This window comes from Morone saxatilis, unplaced genomic scaffold (genome assembly GCF_004916995.1).
Source record: "Morone saxatilis isolate NCDOM2014 unplaced genomic scaffold, NCSU_SB_2.0 Contig17, whole genome shotgun sequence".
NCBI classification, from domain to species: domain Eukaryota; kingdom Metazoa; phylum Chordata; class Actinopteri; family Moronidae; genus Morone; species Morone saxatilis.
In genome coordinates, this window is record NW_023339729.1 from 4,309,351 (window position 1) to 4,330,383 (window position 21,033).

The 21,033-nt window shown below is 41.8% G+C and overlaps 1 long non-coding RNA gene across 2 annotated transcripts in view; it reads right to left on the reverse strand.

Moving 5' to 3' along the window:
- Positions 1-14,718, reverse strand: part of LOC118327616 — a 32,652-nt gene extending 17,934 nt beyond the window's left edge. The window contains exons 1-3 of one of the 2 annotated variants that reach the window (XR_004796708.1): positions 14,668-14,718; positions 14,402-14,522; positions 8,286-8,408 (exon numbers count right to left, since the gene is read on the reverse strand). This is a non-coding gene — a long non-coding RNA (uncharacterized LOC118327616). Of the gene's footprint in view, positions 1-4,700; positions 8,409-14,401; positions 14,523-14,667 lie in introns of those variants that run through there. The other variant, XR_004796707.1, reaches the window with a different exon arrangement.
- Positions 14,719-21,033: the final 6,315 nt, after the last annotated feature.

The following is a 21,033-nucleotide window of genomic DNA, read 5'->3' on the forward strand; positions in this document are numbered from 1 at the left end:
GGAGGTGGTGGTAGTGGTGGTGGTGAGGGGGTTGGCGGTGTTTTTGTCTGCTCGTGTGAGAAGGAAGGAGAAGGAGAAGGAGGAGGAGGAGAGAAAGGAGAGGAGGGGTGGATAGAGAGAAAGAGGGAGGTATGTTAGAGGGAAAAGAAGAAGATGGTGCAGCAATGTGGGAGTGGGGGTGGGGGGTGATTGGAGGAAAAAGAGATGTAAACAGCTAATCAATCAGCATAGAGACGGAGGTACAGACAGCGGAGCAGAGATGGAGGCGCACATACTGACAGATGGGGACAGGGAGGGCGGGCCTCGTCTTCCTCTCTATGCACAGCTGGTTGTGGCTGGCGGGACGCTGGCGGGACGCTGGCGGGACATCCTATCTGCATGTCTGTCTGGGCCTTGGCGGGGGATCTAGGTGGTGCTGGGACATGAGCTCAAACATCCTCTGTGTGGTCACCCCCCCCTCACCCTGCAATCTGAACTCCCACTAGAGTCTAAGTGTGGTTATGTTTTTGTTTTTTTGGAGGCTGGGGTCTCAGAGGAGGGAAGGGAAGGGCCAGTGAGAAGAAATGAATTACCACTGCAGCTCAGGTGCTCCCCACTGATAGACAAACACACCTCACACACGTGTTTGTCTTTTTTATTACCAAATGACACTTTCTTTTAAATTCTGCGATTCTTCTATATTTTTCAATACAAAACATAATTTATATAATCCCTTCAAAATAAATTTGGGTTTGTGTGTTACTCTTTGTCTAAAGGGGATTGAAAGGTTTCCTTTCAGAGAAGAACACATGACCTTTAACATGGCCGCATCTTCTCCTGCTGCTCTCAGAGAACACATACACTGAAAGCCCAGTGGACTTATATAGCCTGAAGACTTTCTATTTTTGCAAGCTAAATTAGGAAGCCAAAAATGGCATGAGGGGCTGTATTATTGTCCCATTTTTCCTATAATAATGTTTCTTCTTTGTCCTTTGAATTTTGAAAGTGATTTTACAGTTGCCTGGAACAAAACATAATTTATCCATCCTTAATCTTAAAACGCAGACGTGCATTTCCTGCACATGATAATTCAGAAGGTACCTGGCAGTACACAACAAGACAATCTTCTCCACATTTACTACACTTGATGACAGAAACAATTCGGATCCTGAAGAGGCCAAACACTGCTCTTTGATAGAGACATAATTCTGCACAGACAGACTATGTATAAAGTGTAACTGATACCTCACATGGTGCCACCTCCCAGTGACTCAGCAGGAAATGTACTGCACTCTGAGTTTGACTTATTTAAATGAATGTGTTGAGAATAAACTCAACATAATACATTGCTATTGTTCAAATCCTGCAATGAATACACTAACAAAAGGCTCTCCACACTGTCTGAAGCTTTTTAAAGAAAGACAATTGTAATTCAGGGCAAGTGTGCACAAGTACATTTGATATTGTTTCTCCACCAATAAAATACTGACAAAATCATTTAATAGGAGCCATTCAATGCAAATGTTTTCTATTTCAAATGATCTATAATTGTTTTACAGCTGCAATAAAACATTTTTTTAAGTATTCTTTGACCAAACGCACAAAATGTCTAAAAGAGCAAAAATATGTAATCTTAAACAATTGTAAGGTTTAGATGAACACTGAAATATCAATGTAAAAGGTTCAAGTTCAAGGTTCAGCTTTATTGTCATTATACAACACAGGATTACACAATGAAAGGTAATTTTACACTACTCCAGGTTACACACACAGAAAAGGTACAGACAATTAAATATTTAAATAAAATATGCAATAAAATAAAGGAAAGTATATGTATAAGTAGCACTAAAGAAAGGACTAAAAAGTAAATAATATTTCCTTGAAGATACAAGATACAGTTACCATGTAAAATATGAACAGTATGTGCAGTATCAGTGTCATATGAATAATATAAGCTACAGTACAAATTAAACATTGTAGTGGGAATAAAGGTAGTGCAAAAACTAGTTATAGTAATGTGCAAAACCAGCATAACAGAAAGTTCCATGTAAAAAAAAAATTACAAGAAAGTCATTTATATAGAGGAGTGCAGAGGATGAGGTTAGGAGTCTCACAGAGGAAAAAAGCTGTTCTGAAATCTGGTGGTACAGAAGTGGATACTTCTGTATCTCTCGCGAGATGGCAGGATGGTGAAGAGGTTGTGGCTGGGGTGGGTACTGTCTTTTTGTATCCTTTGGGCACTGCGCAGTCACCTCACCTCACCATTATCACTGATGCTGTGTAGATGATCTCCTGCGCTCTGAGCACCACTCTGCATGGTTGTTTTCCTCAAGATATGAAGTCTCACTGTTGTTTGAAATCCGGCTGGATGATGTTGATGGTAGTGTTGTGTTGTTGACAGAGTTGTAACCATGTTAGGGGTTGCAGTCATAGTACAGTGTGAACAGGAGGGGGCTGAGCACACAGCCCTGAGTTAAGGAGGTGTAAACACCCATCCAAACTGTCTGTGTTCTCTAAGCTCAGTTTTATGGTTGTAATTCATGCATAAAACATAGACATAGTCTCTGTGCTGTCATCCATAGGTTTCTGAAAAGACATTGTGAAATGCTCAGTGTGGTGGCTTTGGCCGTCGGCCCCTTGGCAGTGCCTGACTCTGATGGCTCCTGGATAATCCAAAAATGGGCAAAGACATGGATGTGACGACCTGTCACTCAAAGCCAGCTGTCGCACCATTATTTATGCATAACTTTAAGCCTTGATACAATTTAAACAAGCGAGTTATATAAAAATTCATTATTCATCATTTTTACCTGGCTACAAACTTTTATTTCTGCTGTGAAGTTCAGCATTTTACCATGGGGGTTTATGGAGATAGACTCTTCTGGAGCCAGCCTCAAATGGCAATTCGAGGACCTACAGTGGTTGGCAAGTGCGTTGACTTCATTTTCAGCCCAGGAGGTGGCCGCTTAGGGACATTGTGTTGAATGCTGAGCTCAAATCAACAAACAGCATTCTGATGTAGGTGTTGCTGTTTTCCAGATGTGTGAAGACTGAGTGGAGGGCTGTGGAGATAGCATCCTCAGTGGAGCTGTTGGCTCTGAATCCAAACTGTTGAGGGTCCAGGGTTGCTGGTATATAGTCATTTAGACTAGAAACTGCAGACTTTTTAGATACAGGGATAATGGTGGCTGTCTTAAAGCAGGTGGGAACACTTTTCTGTGGCAGTGATATGTTCAAACTGTTGGTAATGACATTGGCCAGCTGTAGGCACATGTTCATAGTACACGGCCAGGGATGTTATCAGGCCCAGCAGTTTTGCTTACATTCGCTCTCAACAGGATTCTTGCTGTGGATACTATGACTGGTCCTCTGGAGGTGGGGCAGACTTGGCTAATGACTCTTTTTTGAGTTAAAGGAGACATTGGTAAAGTAATTCAATAAGCTTTATATCTCTTCCTCTGTAGCCTTGAGTGGAGTTCAATCTAAAACTCCAATCCAAATAACACCTGAGCTCTATAAAGCTGGAGGTGCATTAATTCCTTTTGGAAGAAAGTTTGAATAGATGTTAAGTCATGGACGAGAACCCTGTGTTTTGTCCACCAAATGAAGCATTAGTTTTGGAAAAATGAATGGGCAAAAGCTGTGAGTGCCTGACTGTCAGGTTTTTTTTATTATTCTGAATATGAAACTGACAAAGATACTGGAAATTAATTCAGCTAATACATATTGAAGGGTAAAACCACCTTAACCCACTTTACCCAGAGAGCTCATTTATTCTTGGGGAATGTCTTTATCATTTAGTGCTTCATACTGTGGAAGCTGTGAAGCCTTTTGAGACTGTGAATACATACTATTGAAATAAAACATGACTTTATTCCAAGTCCCAAGGACATGGATATACAAAAGCACTAATCTAATTGTAACTGACTTTTATGTCTTTAGGTAGTGGTTTTGTCTGACAGGGCTTCCAGACTGGAGGTCAGGGTTTACCCACCTCTTTATCTGCCACTGTATCACTGCACCAGAGAACATTTACAACAGGTGGAGCAGCTTGTCTCGGCCTGGCACGGTGCCTGGTCAGGTTGACGCACATGTGACAAAGCAGAGTGCGGCTACCTCTTGGTCACGTTTCCTACACCACGTTTCAATTTGCACAGTGAGTGAAAACAAACATTTAGCAGAGCTTCTTCATGTCTGCCACTACATGAAAATGTGCCATCATATTGCCCTGTGGCTGTTTCTAATTCAGTAATTTACTTGTATGGTGGTGCAGAGGCCACGCTTATTTCTGTTTATTTTTCACATTTCCCCTCCAGGAGACATTTAATGTGTCTCATCTCTTAAAAGGGAAAAATAAGATGTGATTGCTAGCTGCATTTTAGGAGCAGCTCTCATCTGTCATGTAGTGAAAGGACAAAGGGAAGCCCCTCACTATCTGTCCCGTTGTGCTTTACGCTGCTGCTATGATGGCATTTACATGTCAGCCAAATAAAACAGGCTATTTACATGTGAGTGCTGCTGACATAATGTCATGTGGCATCTCTTTATAGGCACAGTAGGCAGGCACAGAGATTTATTGACTGCATGTCCTGAGAGGTAGCACATTCAACTGTTTATTTCATGTAGGATAATCCAAAGAGGCTGTTTATTTTCACAAAAAGAAATTGCAAATGCAGCTCAATCACAAAAATATCTTCTATCTATCTATAAATATATCTTTTATAAAAATATGAAATGTGTTTTATGAGGATGTAAAACTTCAAACACGGCTAATCTTTCAGGTAACTTTAGTACTGCCTCTCTTGTTATAAATAAGATATTAAAAAGCTGGAGTATTGTGGCAGGAAGGTGTTAGGACTGACTAACAGCCTCATTAACAGCCACCTTCAATTTTCCCAGAAATTAACAGGACGCCCACCAACCTATTACACCTGGAATAACCAACGGGCGAACACACAGAACCAATATGGAGGCCTGCTAACACATTAAACTCAGATCAAGGGTTTTTTACCACAACTCTAAAATCATCCATAGGATATATATTTAGTTCAAATGTAAATAAATTTTTTTTTTACCCATTTTTGCACCAATTATATTAACACACTGCGGTGAGAAAATGGCCATAAAAGGATCAGCACAACAAAAAAAGCTGTGAAATATTTTGAGTAATGATATGCTGTGAAAGAACGGGCACATTTTCAAACTGATTAGCTGACAGCTTCAAAGATGACCCACTTGGTAAATACAGACACTGTTTGTCTGCAAGAACGCAGTCCCTTGTGAGTGTGTTTGAATGTGTGTGTGTACATTATGTCTATAGGGGTGGTTGTGGCGGACGTGGGCTGCAAAGTGAGCAAGAAAATACATGAGAGAGATAAAAAAGATGATGAGGGGATCAAGATGGGATGGAGAGAAGAGAAGAGAGAAAAGGAGAGGGAGGGATGGTGGCTTTTCTTTTGTCTTGAGCTGCAGCCTGTTTCATTAGCACACCAGCCAGCTCCCCTCCTCCTCCTCGCTGGCTCCCCAGCCCCAGACGGAGAGCCCGGTTACTGTCCTAATGGCAGCTCTGTATTCATTATCACCTCCGCGTACGCCCCCACCCCCGCACTCTGCCCGGGATGGGGGGCTGCCGTAATTGATAATTAAAGAGCAATAACACAGCGGTCAATGCAATCTCACCGCAGGAGCGCCTGAGACCCCCACCTCACACACACACACATACACAACAAAAAGGTTGCACTGATCATTGCGGGTAACGCACAGATGAACTGTATACACTCATGCAAAGAAGCACACATACACACAGAAATATGTCGTCTCCTGGCACAAACACTAAGAAACACAACAAAATGTGCGCGCACAAGTTTGCATGTAAATGCAAATAAACACACGCCCACACACACCCCTGGCATCCATCTCCATAGCCACGATCACACACATAAACACACGAACCCGCAGAAGAGGAGAAACAAGCAAGGGAGCACTGTAGAGCAGAGCCTGAGGAGAAAAAACAAAACAAAGAGACACACATGTTCATTTAGGAGCGCAGGAAGATCAATATGTATACATGGAAGCGAGGCCACAGCACTACTGATTATGAATGGGGACTATTCTCTTCTATTGGCAATGCCAGTGCCTGTGTAGAGCTTATTACCATCTCGTTAGTCAGCATATTTCATGAGCCACAAATACCTCCAAAAACTGCACCTGCTCACATTTATTCAGGACATTAACACTGTATTTTTGTCAAAGGTAATAAAAACACACAACCAACAATACTGCGATCAAACACATTTGGCGTCAGGCGTGAGTGTATGTGTCAGTGTGTGTGTGTTTGTTTGATCAAGCCGTCATAGAAGAACCCCATTCTGTCATACACACACACACACAGTGACAGAGAGACAACAGGACTGAGAGACAGACAGAATTCATTAAAGAGGGTCAGATCCCTCTCTCCGTCTCTCTCTCAATCTCTCCTCTTGAAACTTGTTTAGCGCAGCAATGAGGATTCAATCTGCCGCTTGATGCGGTACGTGGGATGTAATTACAGAAGGAAAGAACGAGGCAGAGCTTCCACTGATTAGAGACAGAGAGAGAACTAATGATTATGTATGTACTGTATGTGTCTGTGTGGGAGAGACACAGGTGACTCCTCTGCACTGTGAACACTGTGCAGTTTCTGTCTAATGTACAAAACGTATTTTAGATCAGCTTGTATGGATTGTTTTATATTTCTATAGGTTATTCAGAAAATGTCTTCTCATTTTACAGCTAAATCTTAGTATTCCTGAATTAAATTATATAGTTGTACTCCCTATATTCTAGTTAATGGAAATGCACAGCTTCTACAACATATTTGTGAAAATGCAGACGACAAAAAAAGATTAAATAGCTTTTCTTTTCTTATTTTGATATTTTTGTAAAGAAACAGTACCATATTAATCTATTGTAAGGATATCTCTGCACATTAGCCATCTGTATATGTGCAAATATACAATATCTTCTGCATTAACATAATGACGGGCCACTGTATACTTCAACTGGTGTGAACAGCTGTCTTAGAAACGAGGGTCTAAGAATAGAGGATGTTGTATGCTGTACAGATTGTAAAGCCCTTTGAGGTACATTTTTGGTTTGTAATTTTGAGCAAAAAAAAATTGACTTGACTTTAATGCTCTGCATTAAAGGCACATTTGATTTCTTCCCCAAGGGTGCATGAATTCCTTAGCATGTCTTCTTTGATAAAGATATGCTGTTTGTTGAAACATCACAGTGGTTACTGCACCTTATTAAACTGTACCGTGAGCTCCAGATGTCACCCCTCAAGGTCTCACCGTGTTAATCCTCATTTTTATGCATTGTAACATTAATAATCCTATTCTGTTGAGAATAAGACCACAATTACTCTTTGCCTACACTTTGAACCTTAATTAAATCAGAAATGACTGAGGCCTAAAACATGTATTCAGCATGGGTTTTTTTACTGTCCTTGTGATATGCACTACATGTGTTTCACATTTTGCAACTTGTCAGTGAGGAAACATGTCAGGAAACCCCGCTGTGCAAGATGTTAGATGTTATTTTAAGCATGTTTTAGGCCTGACACAATGCCCTGCTTCACATACAATGGAACACCTGAAGGTCAGATGACCAAACTGTACCAGGGCCTGTAGCTCAATGCTCCACTTGTTTGAGACAAAAATGGGCAGAGAAATTGGAAGAGGCTGACAAATCAAATCATGTGTGGGGAAATGACATTTCACAGTGACTGACAGCTTATGAATGCCTGAATGACAGCGATTTCAGCCAATCGGTCAGAAGAAATATAAAACGACAGCGATGGAAATTTCAGAGTCAAAGTCATCCTACCAATCACATCCCCTCTTCTCCATCCTACTTTTTCATAATTAGCTCATTTAAATGCGAATGACTTGGCTAGGTGCTATTTTAATAAAGATACACAGAGAAGGAAGAGGAGCAAATAAACAGGAGAGGAGAGGGAAAGACAGTGCATGTGAGGGTGTATGAGCAAACGCATATGGCAGTGCATGTGTGATTACTTGTGTGGGAGAGCCATATGCTGCAAAATGGCAGCCCAGAGGGGGTGAGAGACTGATGAAGATAGAGTGTGAGAACTGGAAATAGAGGGAGAAGACAGAAGGGTGAGTGCATGAAAGAAAGAGAGGGCGACATGGGGAGAGAAAAAAAGTGTGTGTGAGCATGAGAGAGATTTTTGAGACTGGATCGAGTGCAGCAGAGCTGTCAGAGAGCTGTGTGTCACACAGGGTAGATGAAACCTGACATACTCTGGCTATCACCCACTCCTCCCTCCATCATTCTTGCTCTTCGGCGGAGAACGTCCCTCTCAGCCCTTTTCTGGAGAGTGGTATTGACTGCGTCGGTTCGATGTTGGCTATTTCCATTTTCTCCTGCGGGGAAAGAGGAGACAAAGCAATAGAAAGTGTATTTCACTTTCACAGCGTCCGAGGATGAAACCAGAAACTCATCAGTCACTGTGACACTCTCTATCTTTTCACTTTCCCTCACTCTTCCACTCTGCGTGTGAGACACATAGCTTTTTTTTGTACACACTTAAAACAGCTTCCAACACACACCACACACACACACACACATACACAGTACTCTCTGTAGTTCATTCCCAAGAGAGGCCCAGATTGGAAGAGGGCATAAACAAAGCCAGGTACAGCAGTACATCTCACACACACGCGCACACACACACACACACACACACACAAGCATAACATACAGAAAACAGACAGATAAAGAGATGTTAAGGCTAACACATGTACTATATGCACACATTTACATATATATGCAGACATATATAGTGACAGATAGACACACAAAGGGAAAACACACACACACACACACACAGACAGACAGACACACACACACCTCTGAGCTCAGCTGTGTGGAATGAGGCCACTTTGAAGTGCTTAAAAACGCCCTCCCTCCATCTCCACCACTATCCGTTCCCTGCGGGATGTCTGCTATGGCAACAAACACCCCACACACACACACCTCACTTTTTGTCCTTACACACATATGCCTGCATGAATCTAAACATGCAAGTTCAATAACATCTAACAGGAAAATACACACACACACAAACACACACACACAAAACCAAACTTATTTTTCAGCCTTCATAATAGCTAACATGAAGTAATGTACTGAAATGATTTTGGGCTCTTTGGTACAAAATACATTTGTTGGAGAGAAGAAGAGAGAGAGACAAAAAGGGAATTTAGAGAATTTTTAGGATGTTGGGAGGTTTTCAGTGAGCGGGTGAGGATGTGGACTACAGACAATGACACTAGAGCACTGTATTACACTGGCATTGAAATGACTGACGTGTTTTTAAAGGGTTTACTCAATTAAATTATGAACACATATTTTCATTTGCTTCCAGCTGTATCTTGCATATTATATACTGTAGTTTTGGCTGAAGTTTTGAGCTATGTGTCTCAGAGATTTTTGCCTCCTTTCTGCATGTCACTGATAGTCCAGAAAACACTCTGTCAACTCTGTTTGTAGCGACCATCTCTTCAGTAAAAGCTGGTTGGTTCCAGTAACAACTGTTGACAATGTTTGAGTGTTGTAAATTTTTAAAATGTAACTTTTCAAAGCTGTGAGCACCACAAACAAAATTCTTCAGCTATACCACAAATATCTCAAAACCAAAGCTGTTGACATGGCCAGACACAACTCAAGGTAAATAAAAATATATATTTTTTGTAATATGGGTGAGCTGACCCCTTCAAAACACAAAGGCTTATCATGGAACTGTATTATGATTTAAATACTCTTAACTTTTAGTTACAGTAGCGATTATTTCTAGCTTTTGATACATGATGCAAAATGGAGTAAAATTAGTATAAAGACCAGAATCTTAGTTGCCATTTCCTAAAATATTTGATGTGTCATATTAGAATGATTCATAATTTTAATGTTATCTTTTTCTCTTTTAGGTCACCTACCCTTTATAAATCAGTTAATCAAATAAATACACTTCCTGTACCTGAACTTGATATTAACGATCGACTCAGTTTCAAAACAAAACTGTGCTTAATACCATGCTTTTTATAGCAACAAATAACCCTCTGCAGGCTGAGCACCCACAGTCTAATTCTAATATAGTTTCAGTCTATAGTTGTCATAAAGGAGCACTTACTGTCTGGGACAGTATGGTTACATTTTTGACAGATTTTATCCAACAACTGGGTTTCACCAGGACACGTGTCCACTGACTGCTGCTAGACTCCAACATGTGACACAGGACGTCACTAACCACCTGACCACCTCAGCCACAGCTCTACTTCAGCTTTAAGGATCTCACTTGGTCTTAAATAACACAACAGTGCCCTGGTTTTGATCCCGGCCATTTGCACTGTGATCAACCCTCCTGCCCCCGTACACACATTCCTTCCTAACAAGCAAGCAGAGGTCGATACTACATCCTCTAATTCCAGCCCGCAGGCACAAGCCACGCCCGGCCCCAAATCTAATTTTGCCCCGGGCTTCTTTTGGGGGCCACATCTGTCGGAGCAGGTAGTCGCTTCTATTTTGCAGGTAATCTCTCCTGTATTGACTTAATGGGTTCTGGCTCTGTAATAGAGGTCATTTAGTGCGATGGTTTAGTGCTGTGGAAGATTATGGGCGAGAGTGGGGCTTACCAATCCTAATGTTACATTTTAGCTGCAATTTGGGGATATTTACACTTTCCTTCAATCCCTGAACCCCTGTGGTCACCCCCTCCCAAAAAACCCTGGAGTAGCACTCAAACAGCCCCTGGAGACCACAGATTTACAGGATCATCTTCCTGTGTGTGTGTATATGTGTGAGTGTAGAGCGGTTTGTGGATGGCTGAGGGCTATAGATTGATTTGGTTTTGTTAGGCAGAGAGGATTTTCACCGCAGCGAAGCTTTAGCTCTTTTAAAGTCTCTCTCTCTCCCTTGATTTCTCTCCCGCACTCTCTCTCTTTTCAATAGGGACAGGGAAGTAATTAACAGCTACTTAAATTCCCTTGATGGATTTTGTGGACAGAGGAGAGAGGGGAACGGGGCAGTATGGTGAAAGACGGGCTCTATCCTCTGAAGCTTAATGCCGCCATTTGCAGAGAGTAATTTTGTCCTAGAGAATTTTTGGTTTAGATTGGTTAGAAAAAAAATCTATTTCCTGATGTGGCATTATTCAGTAATGAAGCAGAATAATACAAGAAGCTGCTAATGCATTATGAAAACCTCTTTGCATTTAAGCCCGCTGCCATTGATTGCATCAAAATTTCAACTCCCCCTCCTGTCTGAGAGTGGCTGAGCATAGAGCTGCCTTGTCTCACACACATGCTTTTAATGCCAATCAATCCCCTCCCAGTATATTCTATAAGTCAAATTCTATTTCCTATTGTTTACTCTCTAACCTGCAACCCAATAAAGGTCGAACTGCCGACCCTCCTCCCCGTTACAAAGTAAAATCCATTCCCAGCACGTCTTAATGACTCACACCACGAGAATAAATCAACTTCCTGTTGACATGTCCCCACTCGTCAACAGGAAACCAATAAAGTCTTCATTCCTGTCCACCACTTTTTTTAACAAGAAAAGTCAATCACAAGCGCATTTTACTCCTCCGATCAAACAGTAGTCCCCAGATGGAAACGGCAGCACTTCCTGTCAACATGTTTCAGCTTCCTCTCTGGTCCCCCTGTGCTAACGGTTGTGTCGTGTGTGTCAGGGCTGCCAGATCAGATGTCCCGTGTCCTGCGCGGATATCAAACCAGACAATGGACCTCCTGCTGCAGGCAGAGAGAACGCCGTCTACCCAGAAAGCATTCATTTCCCTTCTCGGGCTAATCCTCCATCCCAGGAGAGACGAGCGGGAGGCTAATGAATATAGAGGTGGAAATGTGAGTCTGCAAGGCGCTGTGCGCTCCAAGCCGTTGGACGCACACTGTCTTTATGCACACATATACATTGTTTGGATAAATGCATGGAGGCATCAACACATCCACGCATATACTGCACTCTCTCTCTCTCTCTCACAGACACACACACACACACACACACAGCATTTTGTTCTGCTCAACTGTTGATCATCAGTATTAATATTCAATGCAATGTAAGGGGAAACGCTTGAATGTGCAGAGCCACACACACACCCAAAGCCAAACACACACACACACGGTTTATTTTGCTGTGTAAAACCTATCCAAGATGGGATCAGTGGTTAGATAAGTCTCATTATGAAAGAGTGTGATTATGGAACTAACACGGCCTACTTTCCACACAGGTGTGTTTGTGTATGAGTTGCATAACTGCGCCAATGAAATATTCACTGTCAACCTCAGCTGACCTCACGTTGTTATGCAGGCAGGAGGTCAAACACACCGATTTGTCCACCAAGATACTTAGTTAATTGTTTTTGTCTGTGTGTGTTTTTTTTCTACAATTAAAAGTTTATAATTAGCCTATGTAAATTCCATAAATCGTGCAAACTGCCTTATAACATGTTTATATTTTATATATTTTATATTTCTACTTTTATTGTTTTCAAGACACAGAGTGGTAGAAAATGGGCCGGATGAATTTACTGGTTTGCATGTAGTTGCAATGCAAAGATGAATCCAAAATCAGTGATTTTCTTACATAATGAAACTAAATACATGAACAGAACATTATGAAAATGTACATCATAGGATCAACTATATGTATCTATATAAAAAAAGATACGTAGTGTTTCCGTCTGTGATTGAACCATTTCCCTTTTGACCATCGTAGAAAATGAGGAATACATTTTGAATTAAATTAGTGCTAATCATATCTTACCTTTTTCATTATCTAATTTTACTGTTGTTTCACTAATCTGCTACTAATCTGTTCTGTTTTGTTGCAGTGACCCATTTCCAAAAACTCCCCCAGTGTGTGACACCAATTGTTTCTGTGATTTTTCATCTGTCTGAGATTTAACACTTAACTTTAACACAGCACACTGTATTTATCTATTTCTATCCTTTATCGGAAAAATAAGCTTGTCTCAAACCAGTCTGGTGATATCATGGTATTAGTGTGAGGTGGCAGAAAAAGGGAAGAGTCTTGATTCTGTAAAAGTGAGGGCTGACACCTCTATAGCTACCTGTCCAGCCACAAGCCTGTAATCTGCCTCCATCAGGTGTCTGATAGCTCTGCATATAAATACCCACTATTACTGAGAGCCCGGCAGGGGACCGATCGAACACCACACACACACAGAAAAATATCACCTCCTCAACAGGTAATCACAAGCAAATGTTCTTAAAATAGAAGTGATAACTTCTACTCAAAACCAATATATAGATCTAGTGGAGTGTGAAAGGCCTTGCTAATGCTTTTAGGCCTTAACTGAAGAGCTGTGTGTGTGGGAAGGGGGGAGTGAGTACCGGGGCCATCTGAGGGACAGATGCCTCCTGACTGCCCTTCCCCTGGATCGATAGCCCTCGCTCTAGGTTTTAATTAGCTAATCAGTAGAACATGGGCTTTTAAGCGTGGTGGGAGAACGCGACTAAAACCTGCCGTCAATACCTATTAAAATGGCCACCTCAGCTGTGGGCTGGGCAGGCAAGGCCATTGACTCACAGCCATGGTCTTTTATGGCATTCAAACCAGCTTAATGCTGTCATGAACTTCAATGAATAGCTAGAAGGGCGGAACGGCAGGGTGAGTTAAACAGCAAAGAATGGATACAAAAATGTACAGAGGTATCTGCTCATGGGTGTGTCACAAACTTGCATTAGTTTCAATTACAGTGATAGGGCCCGGGATTGTTTTATTATGTTATTCTTAAGAACATGCACTGAGAACAATATTCTTCTATATTTTGCATGTATGATGTTATATGATGCAACTAACCTTCCACTTTTTCCTCTATACTTTATACAGCAGTCAATCCGAGCATCGATTTGTAGCCTTTTAAGCTTTCTGTTGACATTCTTTACCAGCAGGTTGACATTCAGGAAGTAACATCTAATCAGCTAACAGAAACAATGTTGCACACTCAAAGTAGTAACGAAACTGGAGGATGTTTGTTGGCTTAGAAAACTAAAAACAAAACCACGCCCTGTGACTCCAGGCTGAATGGTCCTGGCCACTGTGTGCACTTGTCACATGCTGTATATACGCTTTGCTTCTGTGTGTGTTTCAGAGGTCAGGGTGGGGATGAGTGTGTGTGTTAATGAATTGGGATGACATATTTGCTTTGTGTCCAAATGCCTATGTGCGTGCGTGTCAGTGAATGTGGACGCAAATGTCAGAAACTTAATTTATGAGCTTACCAGGCATATCAGCAGACCCACTATGCGTGACTTTGTGTATCTGTATATGTGTGTGTGTGTGTGCGTGTGTATGTATTGGCGACATTCTTGTTTACCTTGAGCTCAAGCCTGGAGGTGGTGTCTGAGTTGGGGTGACAACATACTGTTGGTTTTCCACCTGTGGTCACCAGTCAACTTCCAGGACAGCACAGGGGCCTCCGGATGAAAACACACTGACTGGAGGGTGAGAAAGAGAGACATAGAAGTTATTAGTAGATGCTATAAAGCAGGAACTGTGTGCATATTGCAGCTGATGCAACTGAAAAATAAAACACAAAGGAGTGGAAAAGTAAAGAAAGGCTGAACAGCCAGGCTTTGCTACCTGTGTGACACTTTCTGTTTCCTCTCTGTTTCCACACTAACCACTGACTATCTCTGGGACAACTCCCACATAGCCACCAGTGGCCTATAATTAGAAGTTAAGTTTGATTTAGCTCTACTGTGATGATATGGCGCAGAGTTAGAAAAACACAACTGATGCAACTCAGAGCAACTGTTTAGTCTGTCCCTGTTCAGACACCATCTGTATTCACAGCTACGACTGAAACCAACTGTGCTTCTTCCACAGACTCACTGTATGTGCTCCTGCATATGGGTGTACATACACACACACACACACACAAGCGCTTGTCTGCTGCCTCTACTAGAGAAAATGACTCCACAAGTAGCATAAGATAAACTGCTTTTGACAGTCTATAGAATATCATTGTGAATGGCCCTTGGACACTCTTACATACACTGACTCTTTTCATGAAGTGCACTGATGAGGTGAGTCAGGTTTAAAGCCATTATTCCTCATTGATTTACCTTTTACCTCTTTATAACCACCAAAAAAGAGATGCAGATAAAAAAAAGGCAGCGAGGTAAATGACTTGCTGTTTAGGCTTACAGTGTTGCTATTTGATAAAAAGATCAGGTTAAGGCCATTAGTTCAGCTGTTGAACAGTTTACCCAGTGTGTCACACTGCTGTACAACATACAAAGTAGAGGTGCAACTACAATGGGAATCCCAGTTTTATTACTAGCTTTCAAACAAGTCACTGTGAGACTTGACTGACAAATGAAACCTTTGGGCCTTCAGTTCAGCTGTCAGTTTTGTTTCAGATATTGCAGTGTGGCTCCACTGAAATATTAAATAAAAACTGTCTGTAGTAATATGGGATGAAGAGGACTTCGGCACAATCCATGGAGGCATAATCCAGCACTAGGTATATTTGAAGGTTGGCAGAAAATTTTAATATGCATAATATGCATGTTGAAGGTCTTGCCTTAGCAGGCTAATTACAATGTTCTTGTTGGATTAAATCCTTTTCCCCAAAGCAGCAGCAGCTTAAGCAGGAGGTTTTGCTAAAAGGCTCAGACTGCCTTCTGTGGCTGGAGAAGAAATGTTTCTCTTTGACAAATCTACTGTCTTGTCATGATGATGGCTGACCTTCAAAACATGATTTTAAACACTTTCAGATAAGATCAGTAATAACAGCAACAACTTTAAAAGCGTACAGTAATTTTTTGTTTATTTAACCACAAAAAATGGAAAGGGAATTTTCTCAAAAAAAAAAAAAGACATCACAGCTATTTTAATTATGACTGAATGTAAAAGAAAATGATCACATTATTTACTAAATCAATTATCTGAACTCAGTTTGTATTCTGTGTGAAAAACTACAACCACTCCTTCACAAGCACTGAGGTACGGTACATTTTATGCATAAAGTATAAAAAATTCCATTAAAAAAATGTAATTCAATTCTGTTTCTGTCACTATACTAACACTATATTCTGCAGGTGTGCACACTGTTTGCTCTGCCACATCATCCACCTGCCGCAGTGCATGAGATCACCAGCACATTACCGCTTTACAAATCCACAGCTGCTTTTATGAGGTGCGATTGCTTTGCCCAGGGAACTCTGGGGAATTCAATATATTTCAAAGGTATAATACACACCGGTATCGAGCAATAAAAGAAAGAACAACAAAAGTGTCCATTTTCACTAGAAAAGAGCGAAGGAGGAAGAATATGAGGGAATTGGTTGGAGAGGAGGAAAGGGAATGAGTGTGTGTATGCGTGTGTGTGTGTGGAATCACTCAGTGCTTTAATATGATGACACCAGGCCGGCCGAGGCCATTATCAACCTTGTAGACTGCTCTGAACACAGACAGCGAGACAGAAAGAGAGAGCACCCCCACTTTAATAAAAGGGGCCCTTTGCCGTCGTCTGATTAGAAATATCATTTCCTGATGCCCGTTTTTCCCTCCATTAAATTGGTCTGCGCAGTGCAGGGATAGACTGTATATAATAAGCTGCGAGGAAGGAGGACTGTAAAATAACTGAGGTGATAGAGAGGCAACGGCAGCCTAACAGGCACACACACACACACACACACGTATGGGCACACACATATACACACCCGCCGTGCACTTGCTAAACCTGGTGAGGTGCAGGCGCTTTAATCTAAATCGTCTGCCTCTGCTTTGATTTGCTTCCATGAGTTTAATCTCCTGCCTCTTCTGCCTGTCCCTCAAAGAAAACACAGGCATAAATAAACCAGCAGCTTTCAGCGGGACGACACACACACAGTTGGCCACACACACACACCAGGTGACCTAGATAACAAACTTGATCACCATCATTAACTGCAGTATCTTCTGGTGCTGTGCTCCAGTGTAACTCGCATTATTCACCTGTTCACACTGTTCCTGAGATGAGTGTCATGTAAAGTGTATCCAGTGTGGCATCAAGCAGTGTTGTTTCATTGCTATTACTGTGATTGTTACTATCAATTAGTATCATCATAATTATTCATGAGGCTAATTATCATGTCGTTTTTCACGTGTGTGTGTGTTAGCATCACTGCCACAGCAAATAGATAACGATTACTATTATTAAACGGTTCATCTCCGTATGTGTGTATGTCTTTGCATGATTACATTATCATCACGAGGAGAAATGGTCGTTTTGGAATGAAACAGACACTCCTTCCCAGCTGAGTGAGGGAGATGGCCTGATAAGTGGGGAGGTAATAAATAGCCTGATCCTGCGGAGAACAGCATGCACACAGCCTCACACACACACACACACTCTCTCTCTCTTTCTGTCTCTCTCTCTGTTCGGCCCCTGTGGCCAAAAAGGCATCTGCTGCTCATGCTGATGTCATCTGGAGATAATAACCGGGCCCAGCGTGGCACCGGGCCACAGCCAGCGTCTCAGACCCCCTCCACGCTGCATGGGCTTACTACGATCTGGCAACCCGCATCTGGGGGGACTGAGGACCTGGCAACCCACAGCTGAGGGGGTGGGGGGTGGGGGGGATGCTGGAGACATGCAAAGCATAGCCGCTGGGCTGGAGGGCACCAACGGTGAACAGTTAACAAGTTACTCTGGGTGTGTTCAGGGTCTGGCAGCCCACAAGTGGACTGGATATACAGTGTTCTCCCCTGCTACGAGCCAGACAGCCTCTGTGACTCTACAGATGAGGGAGCAGCACCGCCTGCAGCTGAGGGGATATTTTACAAACAACAATCGACTGTAAACTGGTGTCAAAGCCAACATGTAAATGCAACGTGGATTGTTACTTTTGGGTGCAAAATGTGCGCCGTATTGTGCGAGTGATTGCTGGATGCTTTGCTATATTTCCAATGTGCAGTTTTCTTTTTATATTATATTTTTCCAAATGGTTTATTGGCATGGTGCAGTAATTTCATACACTGCCAGCGATGATAAGATGTTACAATCAGATTTTTTTTTTTTATTAGGTCACAACATATACAATGCTCCTTCAATGGCAATTTTCCTCAAGGTGTGACAACTGTATATTTGATCACTCATAACTCGTGTATTTTCAATTCACACAAATATTAAAGGACTGATAGAAAGATTTCAAAACTGTGGAGCACGTTTGGCATATTTAGGCCTCAAGGATAAGCAAGTTGTTGACATGTTGTGTATTTAAGAATCAAGAGAGAGATTCAAGAAGCCCAAAGATAGAGAATTCATGCATTAGATGATAAATCATCCAGTCCATGTACATGCAAACATTTGGCTATCACCTACAGACTTATAACAACTAAACACTGTCTAAAATAACCTGAACCCATAAAATCCAATTACCCCCAATTTTTTTTTAAAGCTCCAGTAGCAGGATGGTTGATAAAATCGTATTTTCCCACACAGTCTGACAGTATCATATATATATATATATATATATATATAAATAAATAAATTATAGCAGCTTCTTCCAACTCTCCATTGACATTATATGATGGTAAGACGCTGAGTGAAATGTAAGATTTCATGCAGCCTTAAATAAAATACCCAGCTGAACACTACATATGTGTGTGTATATGTCTGTGTTGTATGTGGGGATACAAGACTGTCCTCCAAAGAATAACAGCATGAGTCGTTTCAGCAAATGGCTTAAAGCATATACATTCAAGTAGAGTTGATCAATGAAGACACAAACTCTCTGGTCTTGCCTCAAAAATTATTTCAAAAACATGTTGCCATGGATAAAAGCATCACACAGCTGGGTTAAGGTGACATCTCTTTTGACTAACAGAATCTATATAACAAAGCCTGGTACTGGGAGACCTTGGAAGGCGCCTCATTGTAGGTTAATGCTCACCGATACAGAAGCAAAGGAAAAGGGGACACACATTTTCTTTTACTCCTTCTGAAACCCATTAGGCTATAGATTAACCTCAACATTACAATGGCAATGTTACACATAAGGTATTAGCATATATTAGCTGACATATTTAGATCGTTTGGATCGCCATTGGAATTTAATATTAAGTGCTGTGGGGTTTGAATGATGTAGGGCTGCAACTAACTACTACTGCAACCATTATTTTCATTATCGATTAATCTGACCATTATTTTTTAAATGTTAGAAAATTGTGAAAAATGCCCATCCCAGTCCAAGTCCAAGGTGATGTCTCTAAATGTCTAAAGATATTCAGTTTAATATTATATAAAACAGAGAAAGGACAGGTTGATTTTGGATCGATTAATCGATTAGTTGACTAATCTAGAATGATGCTTGGCAGCACGACTGAGTTTTATAGGTCCAGTGTGTAATATTTTTATGTTTTCATATAAAAGAAAATATGAATCGTTGTGTTTTCCTCACCTTAGACTAAATCGTTTTTATCTACAGAGGGAGCGGATCCTCTTCCACAGCGGCCACCACGTTGAACCACGTTTCTACAGTAGCCCAGAACAGAAAAAGCAACCTGTGGGTTTTGTGGCCACCATAGTTTTTCCTTCACGCTTGGAAGGCTGAGAGGTATTCAGTTGGCTGAAATGTGAAATTTTACCACTAGATGCCACTAAATCGTTCACCCTAGTCCATTATGGCTTTAGGATGTGTGTGTTACAATGCTTGAAATCAGACTGGCAGTATGACTACCAAACACAATATTATAACTCAAACAGCATTTCCCTCAACACTTTCATACTCCACTGTAGCAAAGCACACAGACACACAGAGAGACACACACACATAAATGGACACGCAGCATCATGTGTACACTGTACACAAACACAAACGAACCTTAACGGAGGCAGACACGCACAAAGGAACCTATACACACACAAAAGACACACCTCCAGTATGTGTGTCACGTTCATAATGCACATAATGTACAGCACCCACAGACACACACACAACTCAAACTGACATTAGGTTACCACAAGGTCAGCCACTCTCGCCATAATTCACCTTGCCAGAGTCCTCTGTGGGTTGGTAAATCTATCTGTGTACATGATCACTGCGAGGTAAGAGCACAGTATCTGTTCACCGTCCTGATGTGCTGAAAGGGGCTGAAACAAGAGAACAGAACAGAAGAATTGAGTTACTTTGGATAGGATGGCTCCCTTTCCTGCCGCCCACCTAAACTGCGGTCCATTATAGGAGCTCTTAAAGGAGCTAACAGGCGTCAATGTGCCCATTTGGACAGCAGCGAGTGGGTGGACTATTAAGTGGCTGCCTGGATGGCCTCTCCTATTGTCTTCCTCTGTTTCTCTCCTCTGACACACTCAACCTTTCCACTGCTCTGTTGTTTTCCTCTCTGGTTGTCTTCTTTTCATTGTTTATTCTCCCCGTCAATCTTAATTACCTCAATTACCCCAATTATTCCTTATATGTTTCAAACTGCCCTCTTTAATTCTCCCTCTATCTTGCACCTCCCATCCCTTTCTGCCTTTATTCCTCTTTACCTTCACCTGTTTCTCTGTCTGTTTCTATCTGTGTCTCCTTCTCCTCTCAGACCTGCTTGTCTGCTGTCTGTGAGCATCAAACCCTCTGTGCTGCCTGTGTCTGTGGAGGAGTAGGAAGCCTTGAAGACGAAGAAATCAAATTGTCTGCTAGCATCTAATTCCCCCCGACATCCACTTCAGCCAGGCTGTCTTTACCCGCATCCTGGAGGGAGGAGAGGAGAGGAGGAGGATGAGGAGAAGGGAAGGGGGTGGATGGAGGGTGCAGGAGTTGGCTGTTGTAGTAAACGAAGGAGCGGGGGGTGAATGTGTGCATGTCTGTGTGTAGAAGGGAAAGTGTGTGTATGTGGGGGGCAATTGGCTGGAGGCGGATTCTGACTCCCTGTGCTTCTTGTCAGATCGACCGTGGATCAACCTGAGGCTCAGACCTCACCTCAGCACGAATTTACAACACCTGCAAACACACACACACA